This window comes from Chaetura pelagica, unplaced genomic scaffold (assembly GCF_000747805.2).
Source record: "Chaetura pelagica isolate M959 unplaced genomic scaffold, ChaPel_1.0 scaffold69, whole genome shotgun sequence".
In the NCBI taxonomy this organism is placed as follows: domain Eukaryota; kingdom Metazoa; phylum Chordata; class Aves; order Apodiformes; family Apodidae; genus Chaetura; species Chaetura pelagica.
The window spans coordinates 7,762,292-7,772,127 of NW_009970724.1; positions in this window are offsets into that span (position 1 = coordinate 7,762,292).

Sequence of the window (9,836 nt, forward strand, 5' to 3'; positions counted from 1 at the left end):
ATTTTTTTTGACCATTTGGAAACTCAGCTAATGTCAACAGAATTTCGGATAAGGCAGTAAAGCTGCTTCTGGCCAGGAGGATACCTCTCAGAGCAAGAAAACTCCCAGCTGCAAACAGTGGAAAGATTGAAACAGCTCAAAGTAGAAATTACAGAAATCTTCTCTAGTGGAGCCTAAACCCAGAGTACTTGTATTCCTTCTGTTCCGGACCGCACTGGCACAGAGAGCTTCATCCTGGGTCTAGGATGTGTGAGCACGTGTGTGTTTGTGCACAGCACCCAGGAGAACCCCACTCCCCCTGGGCCATGGGGCTCTACATTGGTACAAACTGGCCTGGCACTGAGTCCACTAAGTGAAACAGTAATCTCAAGGGGCAAATTCTGCTCTTAATCAGTCTTGTCTACCTTACTGACATCACTTTGTTCTACCATTTCCCTGGCTGTTGATGAGATACCATCCAAAGAATTGCAAAGCAAGTGTTTCAATGCCAGTCACAATGCCATAAAAAATGACTCCTTCTCAGAGGACACTTTTAATGTTGTTGAACTGCATTACAGATACAATTTTGATAACCCAATGAATAAATATTTTGGGTCTCTTAGACACTGGTGGGTTTTTGCTCCCCCACTGCTATCGTGCAAGGAGAACAAGAAATCAAGATAGACCTAATGATTTCAATTAAGCATCTTATATTTTGCATTTTTTTTAGTCCATTAAATTTCCACTGAAATGTTTTAAGTTTAATAGATTACCTCTGAACCCCAAGGAAATCAGGCTTCCTGTGCCTGCCTGTCATTTACTGGAGTGGTTACTTATCTGTCAATATTTCTTCCTTTTTTTCAAGTCCCAGGCCTACTTGATCTTGTCCATTTGGCACTGCTGGAGGAATAACAAGTTTCTTCCCATCATGCACTATTCTGGGATACATCATGACAGAGAAATCTCAAAGCCCAGGTCAATTATAACAGAAGATGTGTAGCACCTCTGCCCCCACGGCGTCTTCAGGGGATCCACTTGGCAAAATGATATAAAACTATTTCTGAAGACTTTGCATGATCTGGTGCTACTTAGAACTAAGTTGCCAGCAAAATATAGGGAAATATGCATATTCACTGCTGCTTACCTTCCCCCTTCTTTGCCAAAGAGTCAACTAATATTACATGTGTGGGGAGGGGGCTGGGGCTGGCAGATTCTTCACCGTACGGTAATTACTTTTTAATTAGAATTCATTGAATACAGATGGATACCTTCCGTACTTTCTCCCACTGATGATTTTAATATTCCCTTGTCAGATATTATGAGGCAGTAGCTGACAGAGAGTTACATGAAGTCATCCTGTAGCTGGTAGCGACTAACATAAAGTAACCAACTTAACCATTTGTCTTAGATAAAATATGATATCAGTCCTCACTTCTTTCCATGGAGTCTGTCACTGGCGTGTTGATGTAGTGTTTGTTTACTCTCGTTCCTGCAGGAGGAAATATCATAGTTCATGTATCAAATCACTGTAACTGACTGGAGCATTTTTATTTAAAATAATGTATGGTGATATATTTTCATAGCACTGTCGACGGATTCTTTAGGACTTCTAATTTTTACAAGTATATAATCTGAATATCATTTATCTGAATGTGCCATTATAAAATCTATGGTAATATCTGATCTCATTATAAAAATCAGCACTTAAGAGTGGAATAGAGTAACTAAATCTGAAACTGACTGGATGTTTGTGGTATTTTGATAGAAATAAGAAAGAACTTCATTTTTTTTTCTTTTTGCTGCAGGGCTTCTAAACACAATCTGACATGTGATGTATTTTTGAAGTCAAAGTTAATAATTCTCTTTACATAAAAAATAAATACCCCCTATTGAATACACGCTCTAAAATTAGAATTGCATATTTCTAAGTAGTATACCTAAGGAAAGTGATTTATTCTAATGCAATAATGGCATAGATTTACAAAGCTTGAGTGATACAATGTTTCTCGTTATGGTTGTAAAATATTTGTTGCCACTGTGGGATTTTCTAGATCATTATTTTAAAAAAGGAAAAACCCACTTTGACAGATGAACTGGGGCCATTCTGAGCAAATCACAGATACTTCATATAACAAGGCCTCCGAAGAGGGGAGCACAGACTTATTACTATGGCAACCCAGATCAAAACACTATTTTAGTGGAGAGTTTCCAGTTTTACAATGCAATGATGATTGTTTATAGTACCATTGAAACCAGATTCAGCAAAGGTTCAAGAAATGAGCTGACAAGAGGAAAATCATTATAGATAAACTGGGGATACTTGAATGACATGTTGTGGAATCTGCTATTATTTGATCAAATGATAAAATGGTTACCCAAACAGATAAATAATGGTAGATGATACAGGCTGATGGACCATATTTTGTTAGCTGTGTTATATTGTGTATCTGGAAGATAATTAGTCATTGAAAACCTCTGTCTATTAATTCTCCCTAATAATTTATAAGATATAATTTTTAGAAATGCTTTCCTTCCCAAATAATTGAATAACACCTACATGAAAACAAACATCACCTACACCTGTCATTTAGACAGCACCTTTTGTGGGGTGCTTTTTTCCTTAATCAGAGTCAGATGGCACATGGGCTGGATAATACATGTTTAATCTCATAATAACTTTGATATCAGCAAATCAGTGCTTAAAGACTATTAATCCTACAGCAATGAACCTCTTCAAAACTCTTTCAAATCTGCAGTGGCAGGACAAGGGTATTTTTTTGTGGCAATAGCCTAGGAGCAGCTCTGGGCTCCCTCCAGCAGGTTTCTGCCTCGTATCTGCTGGCCCAGGGATGTGAGTTGTTTATTAACCTCCTTCCTTACTGTAACAGTGCTACTGGTTTCAGTGTAGGAGCCACAGGAGTCTGGGGACACTGATCTGTTTTCTGCCTTGGATTATTTCTCAAAATAAGAGCTAAGGATAAGGTTACTTGTTCTGGCTTCCTGCCAAGATCGTGCCATCCTTCACCTCAAGATCTTGCGGACATCACAACCATTCCCCTTACCAACCTTCTTGCTATCCCCACTTCTCCTCAACTTTATCACGTTAATGCTTAAAAACCTGAGCTCACCTCTTCATGTGGCTGGGGCAGTGTGGTTAAAGCATCTGTTCCCACAGCATGAACAGAGAAAGCTCCTAGTGACTTCTCTAGAGGCTGTAGAAGCAGCTCCTGTGCTGGCAGAGAAGAAACAGAAAAGTTCCCTGTTTGAGAGGCAAAGTTAGAAAGAACAAAGGTGGATGAAGACTGACCCCAGCAAATTTCCTATACCTGGATAAAGTCTGATCATGCCTCAGCACACCCCAGGCTCAGGTCTTCCTTCTGCAGGAAGTAGCTTGCTTACAGGGCCTCAGCATCACCTGGGACATTGTCTTACCTTTCCATCCCCAAAATAGTTTTCTCTATTTTGGGATCCTCAAGGTGAAAGTGTCTGTGAGCTCAGGGCAGCTTTATCCCCTGAAAGAGATAAGATATTTACTTTCAGAAGCCTTTAAATATTGGACAGGAAGTGCAAATTGGAGCATAGGAGGTTCAAGGTGAATAATCAAAAAAAAATTTTTACTGTGAGAGTGACAGAGCCCTGGAACAGGCTGTCCAGGGAGGTTGTGGAGTCTCCTTCACTGGAGACATTCAAAACCCACCTGGACGCGTTCCTGTGTGATGTGCTCTGGGTGACCCTGCTCTGGCAGGGGGGGTTGGACTAGATGATCTTTTGAGGTCCCTTCCAACCCCTAGGATTCTATGCTAAGTACAAAGTGGATGAAATGTTTTCAGAAGGATGATTTACTATGTGGTTTGTATATTATTGTGGGTGAAGAGAGTTTGGCTCTTCATGGAAGTTTGAAGTAAAATTTTGCCTTACATTTGGTATCTCAGATGATGCAGAAAAAACATTTTCTGGTGTAGTCATACTTGGACCAGAATACAAAACACATCCTTTAGTAAACTGTGAAGCTTTAAATTGTTCAAATGACAGTTACCCAACAAATCATTTTGAACTTGGAAGCATTAGAGAGGTCACATTTTTACACAGCTGATCTGCTGCTGAACAATCTTCTTTTAGGCATTAAGAACAGCCAAGCTTTTTTCAACACAAGATATCATGCCTCAGCCATGAATTACATTTTCCTGAGTTTATTATGACCATTTCAAGGAAAATTAAGCCACTCCATTAACATCTGAGACAGAAGCACCCTTCAAAAATTCAATCCAGTTGAGCAGTTGATGGTATTTATTGCTCTACTCTAATGCATGTGTATTTTCTCTGCCGTGTGAGGACTATTCAGACATCATCATACAAGTATCTGGAGTGTGTTCCTTGTCTCGGCTCCCAAGAGATTACACTGGCACATCATGGAGCAATTATAATCTAAAAGACTTCCCAAAATACAGATTGAGTCCCCCCATAAGTATAAGGAAGAGGCAAGTGTTTTCCACTGACTCCAGTATGTCCTTATGCTCTTGCCTTTTCCATCTAACCTCACAAACATCTGTCTTCAGCCAAGAAACAGCAACAAAGATGTCAACATCTGTTCTGTTCAGGTAAGTACAGTGCTGATGTTAAAGTTTTCCATAATAACCAATACCCTACATTATTAATCAAGTGCTTCAGAAGTAATTCTGCTGACAGACTACTTACAAAATATGTCTCCTCTCTTCAAAGTATGGTCAGTGCTCAATCCTGTAGCATGGAGCATGGATGAAAGCTACTGGGCTAAGATGCAACTGGTGAGGATTTGGAGGCCGTAAGAAGCATCTGGCAGAAATGACCAAGGTAGCTGCAAGTCCCTCATTGCCCCTTGTTTTTGGCACAGTTACATTTACTCTGGAATGTCACCATTTAACATGAGTCTTCATGAGTTCATGCAACAGTAATGGCAAAGAACATTTTTCCCTTTAATTCATCCTTGCTCACGAATATTTACTTCTTGTTATTCAGCTTAACTTGTTCCCTGTGCAGTGGATGTCTTGCGTGGCCAATGGTAGACAACATCTGAGGACTGTGGTCACCTGTTTTCTCAATGTTATGTCTGATAGTGCTTCCCACTGCTCTGCAGAGCTTATGGGTGATGCTAAGGTAAGGGATACTAGACAGATGGTTTCTGTCTTCCTGCAAGAACTCTTGATGGCTGAGCTAACACAGATAGTAAAGATACCAGTCTTCTCATTTAGTATTTAGTCTTCTCATCTTCTCACCAGCACAGACTTTTTTACCATAGGCCCTGCTCAGTCTGATACTTCCATACTCTTGGTCTTCAAGCTCCCTATCAAATCCCTGTCTGAGGCCTGTGGTGGGTGTGGCGGTAAAAATTACCTGAGCCCGAATTTTTCCAAATCAGTTTAAAAAAATCTGAAAATATGAGGTGAGCTTATAATTTTGATATTAAATAGACATAATTTGCTAGGAAAAAAGATCGTAACATCCAACACACCAGTGATGACCATTGCATAAAACACTGATAGGCTGGGCAAAGAAGCAATATGAAAATTTAAAATATTTACATAATTTTAGAGTTCCTCAGAGAGGAGCTGAACAATGCTCTGTCTTAGAAATTTCTCTCTTCTCCTCTTGGTCATTTTCTTCAGCTCCATCATTCAACAACAACCTGTAGCAGTCAGAATGTCATTAGCATTTTTTTCTCCAGCCCGCAGAGCAAGTCAGACCTTTGCTTAACAGCAGCTTCCAGATACAAAATAATTTATAAATTTTAAATGCAAAACAGCTTCTAAATTTCAGAGACCTGCCAAGTGAAAATGCCTCTGTGAGACACAAGAGTGGCTCTGGGGAAGATTGTCTCTGAGGAAGAGCAGTACAGAGACAGACTTGTGGGGGTGTCTGCTCTACATCCCTCACATACATGTTAAGGTAAGAAATAATTGCATAACCTGATCATCTCTATACTTACAAGTCAGCACAGTTTTAGTTCTACCCAGCTCCCCTGCCACAGGATAAATCCTCCCCTTCTATTTCATCTATTGGCTTTGTATAAGTGCTTCATCCAGCTCTCTGCTGTTATTATCAACAAGCAGTGTCAGGTTAAAAAGTGGATGACTTACTTCTCCAAGTGATCTGAAGAATTCAGTACCACAGAAACACATTTAATGCTGGATAACCATCCTCCTTTCCCAAGTGAATTTTTAATGGCTGGGGCTGCTTCCATAGTGTGCCAACCAGAAGGAGCTATGATTAAGCCCCATACTGCAAGATTTCCGTCCAGAATTTTCCGCTCAGTGGTGACAAAATCTTATGTAGTTTTCACTAAACTCTCCTCCAGTTTCCCACTGGCTTTACGTATGTGCAGATAATTCAGAATAAAGCCTCTTGTCACAGTAATATGTATTCTAGCGTAGCACGGAGGAGCTGTTTCACCATGTAAAAGTCATATTGCCAAGCTGTATTATGCTTTACCTGTCACCATGCCAGGAAACATTTAACAAGGAAGGAAAACAAGGGGAGTGCATGTGTTGCCAGCTATTCAATATGAGCCATTTACTATTAAACTGTGGAAAGGTGCTGGAGTTTAAATGCACCCTGGTTTTCTTCTGTTACTGGTAGCAAAAAGCTGAACAGTTTTGCTTACTGTTCAGTGCTGCTAATTTGGACCTGGATTATCTCGCTAGGTCTTTGTGGTTCACTGGTCTTTTCTGAGCCTCAAGGGTTTTTTGTTTGTTTGTTTGTTTTCACAAGGTTTATACCACCCCAGAATGTGAGGTTTTGGCTAAGTGACCAGTTTCAGTGAGAAGGGATGGCCCAGACTGTCTGAGTCCAGCGATTGCCTGGGTGAGCAGAAACAAGGCTCAGTCTCATGTAAAAAGTAGGCACAACCTCTTAGATACAAGTGTCTTGCATTGTAATGCCTTCATCACCCCACCAGCCCAAAGCCCTGAGGTTACTACTGGTGTCTCCCATGCAACAAGTGATGCTTTTGAACAGCACTAACAGTCACCAACAGAGAAATGCTGGAAAATAAGGGGTAGCCTAATACTTCCCTTTTGGGGGATGCCTGACAGTGTCACCCTTCAGTTCTGCTTCTTGCTGTAGGGGCTTTCTGTGCTCTAGTATGGTGACAGCCATGGAGCTGGGACTGTAGGGAATGTCATCCTTTTAGTTAAGTGAATAAAATAGCAGGCTACAATCTACATAGTTCCAGAATCTGGTAAAACAAACTTTATCTTCCTTTCTAGAAAGAGGAGTGGCTTCAGTGGAAAGGATTGGACTTTATAATCTTAAAGGTCTTCTCCAACCACAACAATTCTATGATTCTGTCTTCTGCACAGCTCTGCCCCAAACTGCCCATGGTTTGCAGGAAAGCAGAGGTCTGCTTTTGAGTTCCTGCTGTCAGAAGAAGAGACAAACTTACAAGTCCTGCCTTGCAGCAAGAAGATCTGGTATAAAGCATCATCCTGTGAGACTTAGTAAGTAGCTGTGTAGTTAATTTGTGACATTATGGGTATTTTCAGTTTGTATGACTCAATGATTTTATTGTTTTAATTGTTTGGCTTCTATATGGTTGCTTTGGGCTCTTGTTGGAGTACTGGCATGTACTGTTACAGTGTGCTTTTGGAGTAAAAACTCAGATCATGGATGCAGAGTAGTGAAAGAGTAGCTCATAGAAAGGCCCTCTGCCAGGCATTGTATTCCTGAAGTATGGAGCAGTGTACTTCACTTCAGAATGTCCTGGAGTCTGATTTAAGTACTGTGGTGAAACCTGGGGAGACAAATGATTGTTGCAAAAACGAGGTTGATGAGTCTTTTGCGGCAGCCTTGTTATAATGTGATCTACTGTGATCAAGTGTGTTATTCTGTCACTTGAGCATGTGTCAGTACAATACAATTTGAATCCAGGGCACAAGGGGATAGAGGTGCCCTCCATTTACAGTTGTTTCCATGTAGGAACCTTGAAGTACATGGAGAAAAACCTAAGCTAGCCAAGGCACTATACTCTGAGTGAGGCCCTGTGAGGACCTTATAGTGCTTAAAATGTGGGTGAACATTGTGAAGTGTGGCTGTGCAGCAACTCTGGGTCTCTCTACAGAGGCTTCGCTGGGAATCAGGAGAATATGGCTGCTGTGAACCACACAAACTCTGAGGGAAGATGGGAAGCTGATGACTGTACCTCTTCCCCTCCTGCCCCTGTAGGGACACCCCAAGCCACAGATTTCACTGATCTTTATTTTTAAATGCTTTGTAAAGACTGTTTCAAAGTGGAAACAAAAGGCACAAATATATGCAATCAGCAGGTCTATCCTCCCCCCAAAGGATGCTGTCTCTCTGACTCTGGCAGTCATTTTATTGGTCCCCTCTTGACTGGTCTGTAAGTCTCCCCACCTGGTGCTCTAGCGCTAATTGGTACAATTAGCCTCTCCCTCCCTGGGCTAATTGCTACTGACTGTCTCACCATCCTCATGGGGACCAGAAGAAACCTGCACACAGGGGAGGGCTGCAACCTCAGAGACACCAAGGGGGAGGCAGGGAGCTGGGATGAACTGGTTTGGCACTCTCCATTCCTCTCATGTTCACTAAGGCACGTAAACTCACTGAACAACACGTAACATTTCTCTTAATCATACCACCAATAAAGTCACAGAGCTCTTCAGCACCAGGGAGCCTGCTGTAGGATATGTAGGGCCCTTTGTGGCATTTGAGCACTTGTCTGCTAATATGCACAAGGTAAAACTCCTTAGCTGTCTGCCCAAGATCTTTGTAAGACAGGCTTTATGCAAACACCTGTCTGGAGAATATTGCTGGAAGTTGCTCAGAGGCTTGCAGTAGTAGAAAAGTTAATAACCAGATTGTTTAAAAGGAACTGGGAACAAAAGTCCTATTGGTTCTTCAAAAGAATAGTGTGATCTCTCTACAAAAAGTACGTGCTTTTGAAACTGCTGCATGTTTAATATTAATACAATTATTGGTTTGTGACTGTATTTGAAATGGCTTCAGATGGCAGGTTGTCCTCTGTTGTCCTCAGCATATCAGGAGCTTTGGTGAGAAGAAGAATTAGAGAACAGATTTATAAAACAAAAGATTGAAACTGTCTTTTAATAACTGGACCTGACAGTATTTTATAGTATCTTTGCTTTTTAAAAAATACAGTAATTAAATGTGATCTGATCATATATAGCCTTCTCATCACCTGGCATTAATGAAACTGGGATGAGCATCTGATAGCTGACTGAAGCTGACCACCAGCATGTGCAGCATCCCCAGTTCTCAGCAGAGGGCTTCAGTGGGGTTTTGTCACCGTGTGCTTTTCTTGCATAGAGGTAGTTGGAATCTTACAAGGTACAGTGAACTGCCTCCAAAGAGTACTCATTGCAGGTGTGGGTGCAAGGTGAAAATACATGAGCAGACCTGCCAGCAGCAGAGCTCAATTATTTTCTCTCCAGTGTAACATTTATGCAATGAAGCATCAGAGTCTGGATTTAAGGGCAAATTTATGTCCAGACTCAGAGGGAAGAAGAGGAATAGTTAACAAACATCTTCCTGTCATGTGTTGGCTAACCTGGCTGAAATCGGTGGGTGAGCTTTGAGGGGGTGTGCTCAGGGATATGACTTTCCAAACACATGGATCCAGACAAGGTCTGGGGAGCTTTTGTCCATGTGTGTGTAGCTCTTGGCATGTTGACGAGTGAACCCAGTTGAGCAGAAGAACAGAGTCAGCTCAGTGGAAGATCAAGCTAAACCCGAGTGGCACCAGAGCCAGTGTCATGTACTCAAAGAGCTTTTCCTGCATGGAAATGATTTTGTGTTGATATGACCTACAGTATCACACCCTGCCCTGCTGCTTTGCCAGGGAAAGA